This window comes from Haliotis rufescens, unplaced genomic scaffold, assembly GCF_023055435.1.
Source record: "Haliotis rufescens isolate VD_foot unplaced genomic scaffold, xgHalRufe1.0.p SCAF_15, whole genome shotgun sequence".
In the NCBI taxonomy this organism is placed as follows: Eukaryota; Metazoa; Mollusca; class Gastropoda; order Lepetellida; family Haliotidae; genus Haliotis; species Haliotis rufescens.
In genome coordinates this window covers 5311891-5331309 of record NW_025963835.1, presented here as the reverse complement: position 1 = coordinate 5331309, position 19419 = coordinate 5311891, and the positions used below count along the sequence as shown (strand labels likewise).

The 19419-nt window shown below is 40.6% G+C and overlaps 1 protein-coding gene across 1 annotated transcript in view; it reads left to right on the top strand.

Annotated features, from left to right (window-relative positions):
* Positions 1–9794: 9794 nt before the first annotated feature.
* Positions 9795–19419, top strand: part of LOC124134986 (sodium-dependent serotonin transporter-like) — a 52047-nt gene continuing 42422 nt past the window's right edge. The window contains exon 1 of the mRNA XM_046500125.2: positions 9795–10014. The gene's annotated coding sequence lies outside the window, so the exon portion shown is untranslated. The remainder of the gene's footprint in view (positions 10015–19419) is intronic.

Here is a 19419-nt window from a genome sequence, read left to right as displayed (position 1 = left end):
GCAGAGCTCGCGACACACTGTATACTGAATGTTGTATACAGTATATTGCACTTGATATACTGTATACTGCATGTGATACTTATTAGCGGAAATGTTACAACTTTCAAGATTCAAGATTCAATTTGCATTTATTTCATATACAACAGACCGCCGTCATATATCACTGTAATACTGCTGAGAGCGGCGTTAAAACAATTTGTTTTCATAATGGAGCGCTGCAGTCATTTAAAATAGAACCGTAAACATATGTAGTACCAACTCACTCACTCTGTTTCGAATATTCAGCAGAAGAAGAGATATCAGATTTTTATAAGCAGTCACAGGGATGATAAAGGACCCCTCGCTGATTAGGTTCTTGTTTACTTAAGAGCAGAGTTGGCCATGTTAGATGATATAACCAAAATCCAGGAGCTCCGGCGGGGCGCAATCTGGTCTTGTTAGTGTATGGTATGAGCTGTGGCGTTGACCCAAGAGAATAATGTAAAAAATGAGACCAACTCAAGTCTATAATGATTGGGAAAGTCTAGATTTCCACAGCCCTAGCCTGAAATTAAGAATTGTTCTAGGCTCCATTTTAATTGTATTATGTTCATTTTGTAGACATGGATGGACCAACCAGGGGAGAAATTGATGGAATATTAATATCACATGTTACCACTGATCCAGTAAAATTTATCACACAATAATATATTAGTATTTGACATTACGGCATTTGATTATTAGGGCATGATCATGTACATGTTCACTGTAGTAATGTACACACCAGTCAACTTGATTATAATTTTTATTATAGTGTAGCGCGGCATCAACGATTACTTTATGATATCCTCACTTGTCATCGATGTATTGACATCGAACAATGGACGACAATTCGAAATTCTTATAAAAAGCTTCAAAAGGGACAGCGCCGGTGTCAGTACAATTTTCCTAGTTAAAAATATGTCTCTACAAAATATAGTCTGAAGCAGACAAGAACAATATTTTTTTATTAATGCTTACTTTCATGGATAGAATTGAGGCAATCTAGGCTTGCCAAATCGTTCTAGACTTGAGCTGGATTCCTTTTAAATTTATTCTCTATGGTCTGGGAGACGAACGGGCGTCAGTATCGCATGGAGAACTGGGACAGCCTGAATCAGTGTAATCGGATATGTTGTGGAGTTTCGGTTTTGGGCTGTTTGCTGAATAGAACAAGGGCTTACGAACAAGGGCACAATGTAGAGATTAAATCATTACCACCTCTCTTTATATCAGATATGTTATTGTGATTTGAAATCTCTTTTGGAGAATTGCGAGTTATGTATACTCTGTATTCTTTCGTCATGGTAGCATATATATTTTCTATGTTGCTTTTTGAATTATCCACGAATAATGATAACTACAATGTAAACCTCTCAATATACAATAATACTACTGAAGGGCATATCTGAAAATTGGGACTTATCGATAAATATTTCTTTCTTAAATACTACCCGTTACAGGCATTCTGATCATTATATTATACTTTGTACAGTTTAAAAGTCAAATAATGGCAAATTGTGTATCTTTCTACATTTTGAATTGATTATAATTTCTGCAATAAAACCTTAGCATCAGATAGTGATATAAACGAATATGATCTATACTGTGATCAATGAATTATCAATTTCGTATTATGAATTAGATAAACAGAAATATGATAGTAAAACAAATTATTTTAATCTGTTCGTGTGAGTAGGTAACGAGAGATCTAGGCAACTCACTAACGTAGCCATTTGTGAAAAATGAAATATTAAAAGTTTAGGGGGTTGAACATGTACATTGAATGACAGGGAAGAAAGCAACGCAATAATTAAATTATGAATCAAATTATGTTATAAATACAACAGAAAATATAAAAATATGAGTTTAATTTATCATTGTTGGAAGGTGTTTAATAATAGAATTTGTTTGTTTGTTGTTTAACGCCGCACTCAGCAATATACCAGCTATATGACGGTGGTTCGTAAATAATCCAGTCTGGACCAGACAATCCAGTTATTGACATCAAGAGCACCGATCTACGCAATTGGGATACGATGACATGCATCAACCAAGTCAGCGAGCCTGACCACCCGATTACGTTAGTCGCCTTAGTACAAGCATTGGTTGTTGAAGGCCTATTCTAACCCGGATCTTCACGGGTATTTTTTCGATAATAAGGTACACTGAAATTCTGTATATGTCCATAATAAGTGTGTATAAGTAAATGGATAATATATCCATACACGCCAATTAAATGGCTGCATATGGTTCTTTGATGAACTCTTTTACAAGTCTATATTTCAAGACATGTATTTGATATTCATAATAACTCCACAATAGCTACACAATGGCGACAAAACGGTACCAGCATCACAGATATCTATATAATTACTTTTAAGTTAAATCATGTATCTAAATAGTAAATTAGAAGGATTAAAAATATACACTTCCGACATTTTTCGGGTTTTTTTTCGTTTGGAGAGAGGAGTAGTGACAGTAGTGACTGGTATCTGATGGGTGCAACATGTGTCGAGTGGCTGTCTCAGATGGCTCTAATTTCGTTTCTCTAAAGATCACGACGGCGATACAGACCGTGATGTAGTTTGTCTCACAGTCCCTGGACCATATTATTTTCCCTTCCGCCCAGGCCTTACTGCAATACTGTAGCCCCAAATGAAACAAGCCTAGATGTTCAACGGGTTCAGGCTGAAATTTCCATCTCACTTGGGCTCCTTTTAAATTTAAATATAGTTTCTCGTTTTAACCAAAATAATGTATTTTCAGAGACTAAGCGTTTGTCTAACCGTGAAGTACAACTATCCAAAAGATCCCATGCATGTCAATATTTCTTCAGACAGACTCTTCATGTTCATATCTATATGTATCAAAAGACAAATGAATTAAATATTACAGCACTGGTGAATAGTTTATATGCGCATGTAAGCGTCGATCTACAATATCCTTTGCGCAAAATACATATATGCTGATGAATTAACGTAGTAACACTACGCAAATATATGCCCAGATGTATGTATTACATAAGTTTCATCTCGTGATCTTTATTCGTGCTTTTAGCTCTTTTTCTACATTATATTATGGGGTGTTACATCACACCAGAAAGCCAGGTCCAAATTCAAGTCATAATTTCATGGTCCGTCTTGTATGTTGGAAACCAATATCGCAACATGGCTGAACGTGGTATTTACCCGATTACTCACATAATTATTCTATTTTCTTCGCGCACGTTCTACAATCATCTACGATCACTATCTATAAGGAGGTATATCTATATTCATCCAAATGTACATACATATATGTCCACATACATATGTATTAAGCAAGTCCCACATTCTTCCTTAAAAGATAAATGCTAAGCATTTCCTCTGTATGTATTTATATATGTAAAAATCGTTTTTATGTCAACGCTTATGCAGTGAACGTACCACAGACCTGATTCTAGAATAACATCTAATCTCTGAAATGAACATATTTTACAGAAAAAACCCAGTTGTTAAACAATAGTTATAAAGTATAACAAAAAAGGAGCCAAGAGACTTTCTTCATTTTGCCAAATTTTGGGCTGTATTGGACATATTTGTTTCGGGATCTGTATGACAGACACACTTATTCTTTAAAGTATAAAGATAAGTACATGTAATTATAGATGTGGTATATATTCAAATATGTTTGTGATTAACCCGACCTTGAAAAATATTGAAGGGTGAGTGGTAACTATTTATGTCATTATTTCGAATAGGAAAGATAGCACATCAGAAAAGCATGGCACTTTAATATACGTATCTTGTTAGCCCAATAGTGTTTTAAGTAAGAGCAACATGTATATCGAGAGTATAGGTTTGGTGCGTGACTTACCCCACATTACTGTCAGAAAGTGTGCATGCTCTGTTTATCGGGAATAAATGACATAAGGCGATTCATGCGGGTAAATACGATCTACTTCAGAACTAGTATAGGTTACTTTAGGTTAGGAGGAAATGTAAGCAAGCTTCGTGCTCAGGGGGTTGTTTGGGCGGGCATAAAGGATTCGGGTCCTGGCTTGGTCTTTGTATAGGACGTGTAGCTGGCAAATCCAGGTTTGACGTATCAATGACCAAAATGATGTCTGATGCAATTCTCTATTTTTGAGTTGTACCGTGTGTTTCCGTGCCTTTTCGGGTGAACAATTGGCTGGCTTTACATGTGTTTGTAGCGGGTGCCACTAGTGGATCGGGATGAGCTCGCCTTTTTGCGAGCACCCAGTGTCATCATTTTAAAAGGTGAATAATGAAACATGCATGCTCCTGGTGTTGTCGGAATCGTGCAGTTGGCGCTACTTTTGGCAAGGGTTTCTTGTGATGATGGAACGGCTTATGTCGTTTTTGTCAACTGATATAATCAACTGTTATATAATGTCAGGGTATATGGTCATGTAATTAAGAAACAAACCGCAAGTGGGAGTTGTTTATTGTACGATAAACAACGACCACGACTCGTTTATTTCTTATATGAGATATCAACATTACGTACGACCGCGGCAATGCCAGATAAATCCATTTTATGAACAGGAGGGTTTGAATTTGGTCTTTCCCGCATATTCTCACAATGTTCTCGTCTGTACCTTTTCACCCAATACCGATTAAGATTTCGCTCTCACTTTCTGATGCGTTTGTTCGGGCATTGCATTTATCTACCTTCCCCTGCTACATCTATAAGGAACAACTCACTGGACACTTCCCTCTCACAAATAATATCAAAGTTACGACGTCCTCAAGTTGCGAGTGCATGTTCGAATCTCCATAAATGATAGAACAAGGTTTTATCGTGAAATAAATATCGCTTCCTTCTTCTTTGTTCTTTGCGATTTATCGCGTAGCTGTCATATATCATCAAATGTCAGTTTCTCATTGCTTTATCATGACGTATCCGTGTCATAACCAATCATGTAGCAATAGCAAACACAAATATAGTTGACTTCGACATAGAATAGTGTCATGATATATAATTATCCTTTGGTGTGCAATATTTCCGGTTGATAAATCTAACATATGCTTACTTTTAAGAATAGCGACTATACATTTTTATATTACTTTATAAGGTCTCTGTAACATATGCAAAAAAAAAAATAATAATAATACAACTGAACCTAAATGTATGTTGTAATATCCTTAAGTTTGCTGAGTGCGGCATGAGACCATAAACAAAACATAATATCTTTAAGAATTATGTTAATAATGTCGATGCTAAAAAATAATCTCAACAATATCCATACCTCTTTCTCTATGTTTAATGTGAAACATAATAACTCTTTTTAATGATCTGAAGGAAAAATAATGACAATAATATCAAAATAATATCATCATTATTTATGTTACTTATCCTCAACTGAAGTAGTCCTCAACACTATACGTTCAGAGAAGAAACCAATGAACATATTATCAATGTAACATACATTAATGGAAATTAGATGAACAGTTGATTGAACAAATGATATTATTCGGTCGAACATCTATCAGCCAATACTACATTATTAAATTGTGAGACTACAGGGATTTTTGCAAGGCTACTCTCATAAATGTCATGACGCATTTGAGGCCAGGGTTCTTCTATACTCGCATTAATGTGCTGACTTATTATTGCGTTAATTTCATGATTTACAGTATTCATGAAGAACATTTCACGTGGGACCAACAGAGGGAAATATGACTATCGACTATTTTTTTATATTTAGCTAGCTCAAACGATCTATTGGTTTGATTTATTGTTATTGTATCCACAAAATAAGTAGGATCCGTTTTTTCCGTTTTTGTTGTTCTTTGTGTAACGCCGCAGGTAGCAATATTCCAGTTATATGACGGTTGTCTATAAATAATCGAGTCTGGACCAGACAATCCAGTGATTGATATCACCACCACCGATCCACGCAATTGAGATACAATGACATGCATCAACCAAGTCAGCGAGCCTGACCACCCGATCCCTTTAGTCGCCTCTTACGACAAGCATAGTCGCCTATTACGGCAAGCATGGGTTGCTGTAAATCTATTCTTAACCGGATCTTCAAAGGTCAAGTGGGATTCAACTGATATGTTAAGATGAAATAAAACTGAATTATATGTGCTGTTTACATATCAAAGTTTGCCAAATTGTTACAAAATGTTTGGCCACAGCAAGGCTACGTATTCACAACTTATTGTGGTAGGCACAATATAACTCATGATTCTGGACTGAGGGAGGGCCGTTTTCCTCCTTGTGGGTCACCTGCTTGGCAATATGGGACGGGACAACTGCAGGGGGTGAGGGCAGTTAAGTTGATTGTACAGACAGATAACAGAGATCATTTTACAAATGTGAAACCTCATTCCACAAAGGAAGAGGCGAAAGCTGAAACTTGGTGAGATTTACAGAACAAAGGCAGTTATTTCTAGTTTCTTACTGACTCTCGAGGATACATTTAATTAAAATTCGTGTGTGCGACACGGCCACCAGTCACTAAATTTGGGTCACAATCTTTCTGTCTTCTTTCATTTGTCATCTGAAATACCATCCCTTCGTGCACCTGTGCTTCCTGCTCAAGCTACCAAACACATCCTGTTTACGTACACGTGCAGGATATATATTACGCCGAGGAGAATTTACGATTATACGTTGATACGTCTAACTGCTGGCATGGTACGCAATGTCATATAACTTTCGAAAGTATAAATCCTTTTCCTATACTCAGACGTTCCTGAGCCTTGCGCTTTCAATCAAGAAAGGGAGGAGCTTGATGATATCGTTCTCTCCCAGTAAATTCCGATGTCAAATAACGACGTTATTTGGACGGAAAAACGATGGTTTGAAAGCGTCCAAATAACGTCGTTTTTCCGTCCAATGACCATATACGGAAAAAAACGACGTTTTCGTGTTTGCAGGGCTAGCACTATAAATCGGCATCAGTCCGGACTATCATAAGCAGCCACACAGACCACACACACAAGCACGTGCATGCATGTCGATATATAAGTCATATAAACCCCATTTCACCTCACCACCTCGAACGACAACAAATCACAAAATATTTACAAGATAATTTTGATCCAGAGGAGTACGGACTAGTACAAAGCAGCCACACACACACGTGCATGCACGTCGCTATATAACGCGACGTTAAAACCCAATTCACCTCACATCACCTCCATCATTATTGCTTAGTTCGCAATCCCTCATCAATTCGTTGTCCGTCACCTGTTGTCACCTCCGTCCGTACAATGCCCGTCTCCAGTCCGGTCAGACATTCCTCCGCCAGCTACCGTCATTACATTGTCCGTCGTCAGGCAGTCCGTTTGTGCGCTCTCCGTCGTTCATCGTTAGAAAGTCCCTGAATTGTTCCAATCTGTTGTCTATTATTTCTCCTTCATACGTGACCCGTGAAGATCTGGGTTAGAATAGGTCTTCAGCAACCCATGCTTGTTGTAAGAGGCGACTAACGGGATCGGGTGGTCAGGGTGACTTTGTTGATGTATATGATCGTATCCCAATTTGCGTGGATCGTTGCTCATGATATCAATCACTAGATTGTCTGATCCAGACTTGATTGCATTATTTACAGACCACCGTCATGTAGCTGCAATGCTGCTGAGGGCGGCGTTAAACAACAAACAAACAAATCCTTCATACATCGTCATGCTTTCCGTAAAGTGTCAATTACCCGTTATCATTGCGATAAAAACGTTTTTAATTTCGATAGCATTGAAAACATAACGAGTATATTGCGTTGTATGCACTTGGAATGGCTCCAGTGATAGTTTTACTGTTTATTGAAGTAGATTGTAAATGCCATGACCCCCATTATTCTGCCATTTACTCTTTTGTCCGTGTGCTAACTAAACATGAGACGAACATGGTCATTATGTTGAGCTGGATCTCATATGTTTGTTTCTGCGAAATCCAAAATAACAATAAAATGAAACTGGCTTTTGTCTCTACACAGCGAACATTATCCCAACCTTAATTCAAAACAGCAGAGTTCTCACGTTACAAGGGCTTCATAAACACTTTGTATTCATCAGAAGAATTTTGACTTGCGAATTGGGAAACGTAGCTGATATGCCACGATAGAAATGAAATATTGCCAACGTGTCGTTTTGCCCAACTCACTCACTCACTCTGGACTATGACCTAATCAACCTTTCCCTCAAAGGTTTTCAAGAGTGCCTGCATATTAGGTTGAATATCAGGAAAGGGCGTTACATCTACGCTTGGTTAGCGTTTACAACGCCACAGTTAGCACTATTTCAGCTTTATGACGACGGTCAATAAAACGTGAGTCTGGACCACACAATCCAGTGATCCATCGATCTTTGCCATTTGGATTTGATGACATGTATCAAACAAGTCCCGTTAGTCGCCTCTTAAGATAAGCATGGGTTACTGAAGACTGATTCTAACCCGGATATCTATGGGTAACCAGGTTTTCTGAACCTATATTTAGCGGGCGGTGAGCAGTCTAGTGGTTAGAGCGTTCGCTCGTCAGACCCGGGTTCGATTCCCCACATGGGTATAATGCGTGAAGCCCATTTCTGGTCTCTCCCGCCGTGAAACAGCTAGAATATTGCTAAAAGCGGCGTAAAAAATACCACTCACTCACTCCTCCATTTAGTTGATGCACTGTGACATTAACAATGTACTGCTCGGAAACCGTAACACCCAAATCACACATAATACACAGAGACAACAACGCTCAGCGTACGTCACTTCTGACTTTTATATGACTGATAAAAAGTCGCGGCGTGGAATCATACCACTCACTCACTCAACACAATTATAAACATCAACTACCTGATCCACGTTTCGCATAGCGGCCATAGCGTCACGACTATCTCCAATACGTTAACACGGACTTACGACAGTCGTAGCGCTGCCATTGCTTTGTGAAACGTGGCCTTGCGTCAGTTTGGGCATGACTGCAAACGGAGGTTAACACGCCGTTATATTATGGTGGCCGAGAGGGGAGCGAGAAAGCGAAGAAAGCGATGTCCCCTCTCGGCCACCATATTATATAACCGATAACTGATAGAAATAATCCATACCAATACGAACCTAAGCAGCCATGTTTTTTTTTAAAAACAAGTACGTCACCTTATACGAAATATGATGAAGTTATGTATGTCCCGCACGTTTACCACTTTAGTGAAGCCCACGAGCATGGGCATGGTTCTGACAACTCTAGAAACAGCCCTCGGGGTGAACGGGGATTCGAACCTACAATTACAGGTTTCTGACGTGCCCAAGGGACGCAACTCTTCACAGCGAATTGAGGCGCCTCAGACGTATGGGCCACCACTGTGCCCCGTGTCAAGGATGAAAAAATGCATGTGCAAATAGATTTGATTTGTTGATACATGTGCACTCGTAATTCGCTCTGCAGAGTTACTCCCCTTAATCGTGACAGGATCTTATACTCGCTGATTAAGTTTCAAGGGTTGTCAAAGTGGTAAACGTTCAGCTAACTGTGGGAATCGTGCTTGGAGCTGATACGCCATACTGTAACCCAAATACGGAGGTGCAAACCCAGCAAACTCTTTGACCATATAAGTAGGATACTTTTTGTATGATGTAGTTGTTTTAGGTTAATTTTCCCCAAAACCTCTTCGACAAAACCAATTGTCAATACAACAGGTAACGACAAACCCAACACACCCCCCCCCCCCCCCCCCCCCCCCCCCCACACACACACACATCCATCAAATTCCCCAAACAGTCACATGACATATACACGCGTTGTCTCCGTGTTGATCAAGGTGAGACGACGACAGAGCCTATGAAAGGCGTTCATGTTAGCAGACGACAGTGCGTCACGACCGTGTCTCCTCTCCCCAAATCACCAGTGTTGCGGTGGTCCTGGACTCACTCCAGCCAGATGTGGAGGGAACCTGCGTTTTGAGGTCACATCCAGGACTCACTCCAGATGTGGAGGGAACCTGCGTTTTGAAGTCACAGGTTTGACCAGCAAGTACATACTTCGTCGAACAAGTAAGTTCGTCACGGTTCGTTAATTCTGAGGTAAACAGAAAGGGTCAACAGTACAACCTCTCTTTCGTCTACATGCATACACTCTGTACGAATCTACGCCGATGCTCAAACTTCCATATCGCAACGCGAATACATTACCCTGGACAAGAATGTTCAAGTCATGGTAAAATAAGCTTAGAACATAATGACTATATAACTAGTTTGACAGGCTTAAAACTGCTAAATTCTGGTACTTGTTTTTTCCACGCTGTGTGCACGATGTCAATGGACGAATAATAACGCTTTCAGTCCTACATATCTGTACAGCTTAACTGTTTGTGATTTTTGTATATAGACATGTTACACGAATGAATGACTCCCAAGTGAAAGCACTATGTTGCATTACTTTGCTTACCTCCTTCAAAAGACACTAACGCCACAGATTAACTGAAAAATCAGGTCAGGTGTGACACAGCGACACAGCATGAACACATATGCATAGTCAGATCGAGCTCTGTGACTTTGTCATGTTACGTGACAAAGAGTCTTCTTTGCGGTTGTATTGCATGCTTAAACATGTGTACTTTATGTCAACTGCGGACACAAAGGCACACACGTAGGACTCGGGTGATCCAATCCCACGGAGTGATTGATTTGAGTAAACATCGCTTGATGTAATACTCCAGCCGTACCACGGGGGCACCAAAAATGGGCTTCACACATTGTAGCCTTGTTTTGAATCCAACTAGTGCCTTATATATGACGGACCAACGGTTAAACACCAATGCAGTTTCATTGAGTGAGGGATCCGCGAGACAGCAGTTCATGGACGTTTGTCAGTCAAGGGTGGTAGTTTTGACAGAATGTCACATGGTGCTGGCTTAGTATTTACAAAATAGGCTCTTAGTATAGTGTCACACGGTTTTGATATAGTGATGACGTAATGTTCACCTAGTCTTGACATATTGTGGCACTGTGTGGCATACTGGTAAACCGTTGGCGTAGTTTTGACATATAATGTGGGGCGGTCGGGTAGCCTAGTGGTTAAGGCGTTCGCTCGTCACGCAGAAGACCCGGGTTCGATTCCCGACATGGGTACAATATGTGAAGCCCATCTCTGGTGTCCCCCGCCGTGATATTGCTGGAATATTGCTAAAAGCGGCGTAAAACTATACTCACTCACTCACATATAATGTGGACATAGTGTGCAAGGTGATAAAAGGTTGACATATGTTTGCCATATTGTTGACACACTGTGGCATACTGGTGACATATGGTTGACATAGTGTTGTCATATGGCTGACATATTGTTGACACTTTTTTGGGCACATTGTAGGTAGTACTGACTTGACACAGTGTTGACATAATATTGCCACATTGCTGCCATAGTGTTGACGTATTATTAACATTGTGTTTGCATATTGTTGACACATTGTGGCACCAAGTCGACAAAGTGTTGAATTAATGTTGACATAGTATTACCTATTGCTGATATAGTGGTGACATATTGCTGACATACTGACACATTGTTGACATTGCGTTGACACATCGTGGCATTGTGTGGACATAGTGTTGACATATTGTTGACATAGCGTTGAAACATCGTGGCATTGTGTTGACTTAGTGTTGACATATTGCTGACACATTGTTGACATAGTGTTGACATATTGCTGACACATTGTTGACATTGTGTTGACACATCGTGGCATTGTGTTGACATAGTGTTGACATATTGCTGACACATTGTTGACATAATGTCGACATATTGCTGACACATTGTTGACATAGTGTTGGCAATTTGCTGACACATTGTTGACATAGTGTTGACATATCGTGGCATTGTGTTGACTAAGTGTTGACATATTGCTGACATATCGTTGACATAGTGTTAACACATTGTTTTACTTTGTGTTGACTTCGTTTTGACTTCGTGTTTCCTTCGTAGTGATGTAGGGTTGACATATTGCTGACATTGTTAACAAAGCGTTGACACATTGTAGCATTGTTTTGACTTTGTGTCTATTCATATTTATTACAGAGATACATGACATCAAACATTTGGACTCAAACATTTCTGCAAAGCCCCAGACTTATACCGGTTTATGTAATAATTGCAGGTTTTATATCTTATGTCAGTTTAATTGAAAGTAGACATGTATGCTGACATATTTTGAAATAACGTTTCTATTTCATTAAAACCTAACGAGAGAAAATATGATACTTTTATAAAGTCTACACATGATTTTTACGGAAGTAAGTTGACGTCAAACGTCTCCCTTTATGACGTCGCAGCACACGTGTGTGCTTGCACCCAATAGGACCCTTTTCTCCTGGTGGGTCACATCAGAGACCATATAATATTATATGGTCTCTGGTCACATATATTCCCCAGCATCCACCATATACGAATGATATAGAATATGTATAGAAAATCTACAATTTGAAGCATAAGGAATGATAAGGGCCACTTCGATCCACAGGATCTGCATAATTTAGAAAATGAGCAAATCCTATAAAAATCATCAGTGAAGATACGATCATCAGATGTGATTATATGAAGGAGAAGTGAAAAGCAAAAGAAACTACTCTCAGTTGATTTTATCAAGGGTTTGATTTTAAACTACAAATACATTAAGTTGGCAATGTTATATAAAAAGATTGAAGTGCACTGTGCACTCAAAGAATACTTCTATGTGCTTTTTCTTCAATATAATGTGGTTAAAAACTTAAACATCAATATATTCCGCACAAATGTGCAACATTTACAAACATGGTAGGCGGCATGTGGTTGCCAGTTCATTTCTTACCTCAGTCTTCCTTGAACCAATTTATTTTTACACAGGATTACTTTATACTATCTATTTCAGAAATGAGTAACAGTTAAACAGACACAACCAAATTTATCAAAAGTTTTTTTTCAATTTTCAATTGCATACAAATGGTATCCTTTCTTTTGCCCCTCAGTAATAACAAACCTATATATACATGTACAGTACTTATATAGATACTGATAGTCTGTGTGGGAACTGATGATTCGAGAGGTTTTCGCGAAGCGTTTCTCTAATACTAAAATGTGAGATATTCTTTGACTCAAGCTGATTTTTTTAGGAGATGTAGAGGAAGACATTAGAAACATGGACCTGCTCATAAATAGAATTTCTCTTGAAATTCGGAATATGTGCCTTATTCACTTATTTTAGAAATACGTCTACAGAACTCGAAAACGTCCATGTTGTAAGTCATTTAAACGTTTCTGATAATGTTCACGCCATTATATCAAACTTATGAACAACTTTGAAATGTAACATTTCACGTGGGCCAAAAAGGGTACTTATCCTATTAACTGACGGGCAAATTCTTGTGTAAGAATTATAATTTGAAAGTGTCATATGGAACCCATATTAACAGTCATATTTCTAAACTACTGAATTAAATGGCCTATTTTGTTAATATTGCAATCTTCTATTTACACCCGACCAAAGCTGTTTAAGCGTATGAAACAGAAGCTAAATTAAAACCCTGTCATATTACATTTTCAGTGTATCGACATACACCTACACCGTTTATTATCTGAGAGTTAGAAATCACTGAAAAAAGACACGCTTAATCAACACACCTCGGTAATACATGTACAGTCACAGGGTAAATATGTGCAGATCTAGCGGACAATGCTACGTGTTTCTAATGGTTATATTAACCTCTGATTACACTTTAATTTCCAGGCATCAGCAATTTTGGAAATGTTTACTACTCGTGTAGTACAATTTGGAAAACAACTATCTCTTACATGGCGGTGCGCGGCGTTGTTTGTATTTAAAGATAGATGGTTGTCCTTCGTACCTATGCGACTCACCGTCAAATTGTCATATATCTACTCAATTAATTGAAAGAGATAAACCAGCTACAAATGTATGTTATGCAGTGCAGTGATTTTGATGTAGCAACAAACATGATAATAACGACACATACTCCTCAACACAAACAACCTTGTAGCTCTTCCTGAAGAAAAAAGTTGCGGAAATAGTAGTTCCCCTTCAAACTCGTGTACAAAATCGGAGGTCATAGGTCATCATTCAGAAATGAACCCAATGACCTTTGACCCAGGGTCAAGGAAGTGTGTCTTGTTGATTCGTGACTCTATGTAGGGCTTGTTGTAGTTCCTAATTGCAAGGAAGGCCTGTAGCTAAAATTGTTTCTTGTTAGAATTGTGCGAGTGGAAAGTGCGGTCTGCCCCCGGAGATGCTGCTTGTTACTGGTGTACTTCTAGGTTATTGTATAGAAATTATAGATATTATGTTTGCCAGACGCTGGGAAAGTGGGTTTTCTTGCACAATCGGAGAAATATGACATTTTAGGTTATCATTTCATGCATTGATTAGTCTGTTTTGTCTTCGATTAGTCTGTTTTGTCTTATCGTTTGCGGAGACTGTGAGTTAATGGTTATGGCTATTGCGCTGTTATGGTGTAATTGTTTTCATCTTTTCAAAACGTTTCAGCAAAGAAAGGACGGTAGCTACAGTTACCAAAGATTATAATCTGTATAAAACCAACTACAACGTATAGCCGTACCGCTAAATACCCATGGTAAAATGAAAAACGGCAAACAATTTTACATGGTCTCTTAAAAAAACACATCTTGTTAATTAGATATTAATGTGTAAACAGCGGCCAAGAAAAAAATAAAACCACTGAAAACAATATGTTCATAAATGTCTGTGTCAGTAAAGCGAACCATCGTTTATATTTTTGACTCGATGTTTTGTCGCCGTGTAAATTTATGATTCCGTAAGAATATTTCTGGCAGTGTGGTCTAATATCAAAATACCACTTCTCTCGAACCGCGAATAACTCGATACACATGTGTACCTATCCACTGACCATCGTAGGTCGAAACAAGCGGATTACTGATTTTATAATATAGATCGTGTTAATTGAGTTCGAGATAACGATGTTTCACTGTGTAAGGTCGTTTTCTCGCATTCTTCTAGATTTCTTCTTTGGTCGGCAACTGCATCGATCAGGATGCGTATGCGTTTGTGTTTCTTAACCAAGCGATATTGTCAGAAGTTGTTTGTTTGTTGTTTAACGCCGCACATATTCAAGATATACGACGGTGGTATGTAAATAATCAAGTCTGGACCAGACAATCCTGTGATTGACATCATAAGCATAGATCTAAGCAATTGGGAGACCATAGCATGCATTAACCAAGACATTGAGCCAAACCACCCGATCTCTTTAGTCGCTACTTATACGCAGTGGCCACTGGAAGAGCCTGTGACACCACATCATGTGTGACATTCTAGTGCAAAATATTAATGAAAATGTTAGACTAATAAGAAACAGGTGTTTATTGCTGTTTCTAATTTGGATAGGTGTTATTGGAAAACACTAAACAGGTGAATGAAATGTATGTATTGATAATATATATTATATTAATTGTTGACCAGCATCGAGGGATATATGGGTGTGCCTTGTGTACAAGCCTGTGCCCCTCAAGTCGGTAGTCGGTGTATCCTGTGTGCGAGGCTGTGTGCCCCGAGCCCTTTAGGCGATGTACCCTGTGTGCGAGGCTGTGTGCCCCGAGCCCTTTAGGCGATATACCCTGTGTGCGAGGCTGTGTGCGAGGCTGTGTGCCCCGAGCCCTTTAGGCGATGTACCCTGTGTGCGAGGCTGTGTGCTTTGTGTGCGAGGCTGTGTGCCCCGAGCCCTTTAGGCGATGTACCCTGTGTGCGAGGCTGTGTGCCTTGTGTGCGAGGCTGTGTGCCCCGAGCGCTTTAGGCGATGTACACTGTGTGCGAGGCTGTGTGCCACGAGCCCTTTAGGCAATGTACCCTGTGTGCGAGGCTGTGTGCCACGAGCCCTTTAGGCAATGTACCCTGTGTGCGAGGCTGTGTGCCTTGTGTGCGAGGCTGTGTGCCCCGAGTCCTTTAGGCGATGTACCCTGTGTGCGAGGCTGTGTGCCCCGAGCCCTTTAGGCGATGTACCCTGTGTGCGAGGCTGTGTGCCTTGTGTGCGAGGCTGTGTGCCCCGAGCACTTTAGGCGATGTACCCTGTGTGCGAGGCTGTGTGCCTTGTGTGCGAGGCTGTGTGTCCCGAGCCCTTTAGGCGATGTACCCTGTGTGCGAGGCTGTGTGTCTTCTGTGCGAGGCTGTGTGTCCCGAGCCCTTTAGGCGATGTACCCTGTGTGCCAGGCTGTGTGCCTTCTGTGCGAGGCTGTGTGCTCTGTATGCGAGGTTGTGTATCCCGAGCCCTTTAGGCGATTTACCCTGTGTGCGAGGCTGTGTACTCCGAGCCCTTTAGGCGCTGCACCATGTGTGCGAGGCTGTGTACTCCGAGCCCTTTAGGCGCTGTACCCTGTGTGCGAGGCTGTGTACTCCGAGCCCTTTAGGCGCTGTACCATGTGTGCGAGGCTGTGTACTCCGAGCCCTTTAGGCGCTGTACCATGTGTGCGAGGCTGTGTACTCCGAGCCCTTTAGGCGCTGAACCCTGTGTGCGAGGCTGTGTACTCCGAGCCCTTTAGGCGCTGTACCATGTGTGCGAGGCTGTGTACTCCGAGCCCTTTAGGCGCTGTACCCTGTGTGCGAGGCTGTGTACTCCGAGCCCTTTAGGCGCTGTACCATGTGTGCGAGGCTGTGTACTCCGAGCCCTTTAGGCGCTGTACCATGTGTGCGAGGCGGTGTACTCCGAGCCCTTTAGGCGCTGTACCATGTGTGCGAGGCTGTGTACTCCGAGCCCTTTAGGCGCTGTACCCTGTGTGCGAGGCTGTGTACTCCGAGCCCTTTAGGCGCTGTACCCTGTGTGCGAGGCTGTGTACTCCGAGTCCTTTAGGCGCTGTACCATGTGTGCGAGGCTGTGTACTCCGAGCCCTTTAGGCGCTGTACCCTGTGTGCGAGGCGGTGTACTCCGAGCCCTTTAGGCGCTGTACCCTGTGTGCGAGGCGGTGTACTCCGAGCCCTTTAGGCACTTTCCCCTGTGTGCGAGGCGGTGTATCCCGAGCCGGAAGGCGATATACCCTGTGTGCGAGGCAGTGTTCCCCGAGCCTGCAGAGGACAGAGCTATCTGAAACATCGTCATTAGCTCCACGGAATCAGCTGCTGAACGACGTAAACGCACCAACAGTTCAAAACAACTGAATAGGCTCTGTTAGATTAGCTGAACTGCACCTGATAGGTGTTCAGTTTAAATGACCCCGGGTCGTTAATACACTGTGTGGTTTCGGTGGCGCTTTTTGACACCAAAATTATCAGAACTCCGCCTGCCCCGAACAACTGATAACTCGATATAGTTTCGATCGTCCCAAGATTCTGCGTTAGCGCCATTACATATGTACTGTACATTCCCCTATTTGATAAACCCTGTAATATTACCCAATATAGTTCCATAAATGTGCGATTCTTTGCAAGTGACTGTATAAAAAGTCTTTGCATTAACCAGGTTCCATTGTATAGGAACAACTGAATATGCTCTGTTAGATTAGCTGAACTGCACTTGAAGGTGTTCAGTTTCCAGATAAAATAATCATACCATTGTAAGAAGTTCAGATAGACCCAGCAGGTTATATGTAATTACCTTATCCGCCAGGGGCGTAGGGGTGCCGCTTTGTACACGAGGACATTATTGCAATATAGAAATTACGTACCCCCCCCCCCCCCCTTTCTTAGCTCTATGGGGGCACTAACTCACTCACCCACTCTCAGCTGTTATGTTTATAAACGTTTGACGTAGTGTTGTACTGTGTATAGAGGCGGTAATACAGATGCCATACGATATTGATAAAGAATAGTGTGGACGCAGCGAACTTGCGAAACCCTTAAAAAGAGAACCAAAAGACCTTTTCGATTTATCAACAGTCGTTTTGGAAGACGGTTCATTGTCAGCCGACGGTTATAGTGAATCATCTTTGGCAACATCGTATGTCAATGCACAATCCCACATCTCGCTGACTACTTAATTCGAAAAAACTCACATAAGACTAGTCTTGTATTTTTTGTGCGCATGTTTTTTTATCTCCGATGTTAGCTTCAGAGGTAAGGTGAGGTGAAATGAGGTTTAACGTCGCGTTCAAGATTGTTGGACTAATGCCGATATAAAGTGCTAGCTCACTGAGATACCTGCCGCAGTTTAACATGAACACCCAACTCAGACACTGTATACTGACCAGTCCTTTGTTTCGGCCCCTAATGCCGACCGCCAGGCAGGGTAACAACAAATACCATCTTTTTACGTCTTTTGATATGACGCTGATCGAACTTATTTTACAACTGAGAATTTATCTGTTATATAAGATATATACCAAAATGACGCACTATTGGACATTTTGACCTTAAGAGTTCACAATCTATACATTTTACATTTACCGTAAGCTCATGGGCTCATAAACTCTCGGCATCGCTGTTAAGCTGTATTGGCAATACAACGGTTGCGATTTGGTGTTGAGAACTCAATATTCGGAAAGAGGGAAGATCTTAAAAGACGTCTTCGATATACCTTTCCTATATCTTTTCATTAGCGGGGCGTTAATTTGGACACACACAATAATACAGATGACCTTATGAGGGAATCTTGCTATTCACTGCAGTAAGACATGTTACAGGCTTGTCAAAGCGGCCTGTATTTAATCGAATGAAGACCAACTGAACCGAAACGAACGAGTGATTGGTGGTATGAGCATCGATCCATCGGGTATCGATAACAGAACAGGAAAGATGCAATATTTTAACCATTCGATCCCAATTTCAAATTCGGCTTTCGAAAAGATGTGTTTATTCTTCTATCATTTATCTGTGGCAATATGAAGTATTCCAATGCTTTAATAGGTAAACTCTTATATAAAACTGTCAAAAATAATTTTGCCTCGAGTTGATTCGGTACAGTATTCTGGTGCGTGCTGTCTTAAATTTGATTGATATGTGAAATACACATAGTTGAGAATACAAGGGTTTGGCTGAAGGTGGGGCCCTGTTAACAGCTTGATTGGAGCACGAGGATAAAGAAACGTGTACATAGCAGCTGTCATGACGGATCAACGTAAGTGAAGGAAACTGACAACTGCGCGGACCTCAGAGAGAACAACATGCAACAAGTGCGTTAAAAGATTCGGAGAAATAACCGTAAATCCTTTTTAGAGGACTGAATCTTCTAAGATTCCAGACTAGCTTTTTTTAAGACTTCAAATTCTGAAAACATCAACATGTCTTAATTTGGGCCATATCAATATTCCAATTTAACACTGTAACGGTAACGCTACCCCGTCTCTTTATAAAACTGAATCTTAAGAAATAGCAATATTTCTGTTGCCGACAAGTGTCTAGTATATGATATACGGTATGTCTTTTTCCATTGTATCTTACTGACAAGAATGCTTCATGGAACGAAATACTTGCAAATAACCATCGAGAATAAGGCACATGTTTTCCCTGAGCA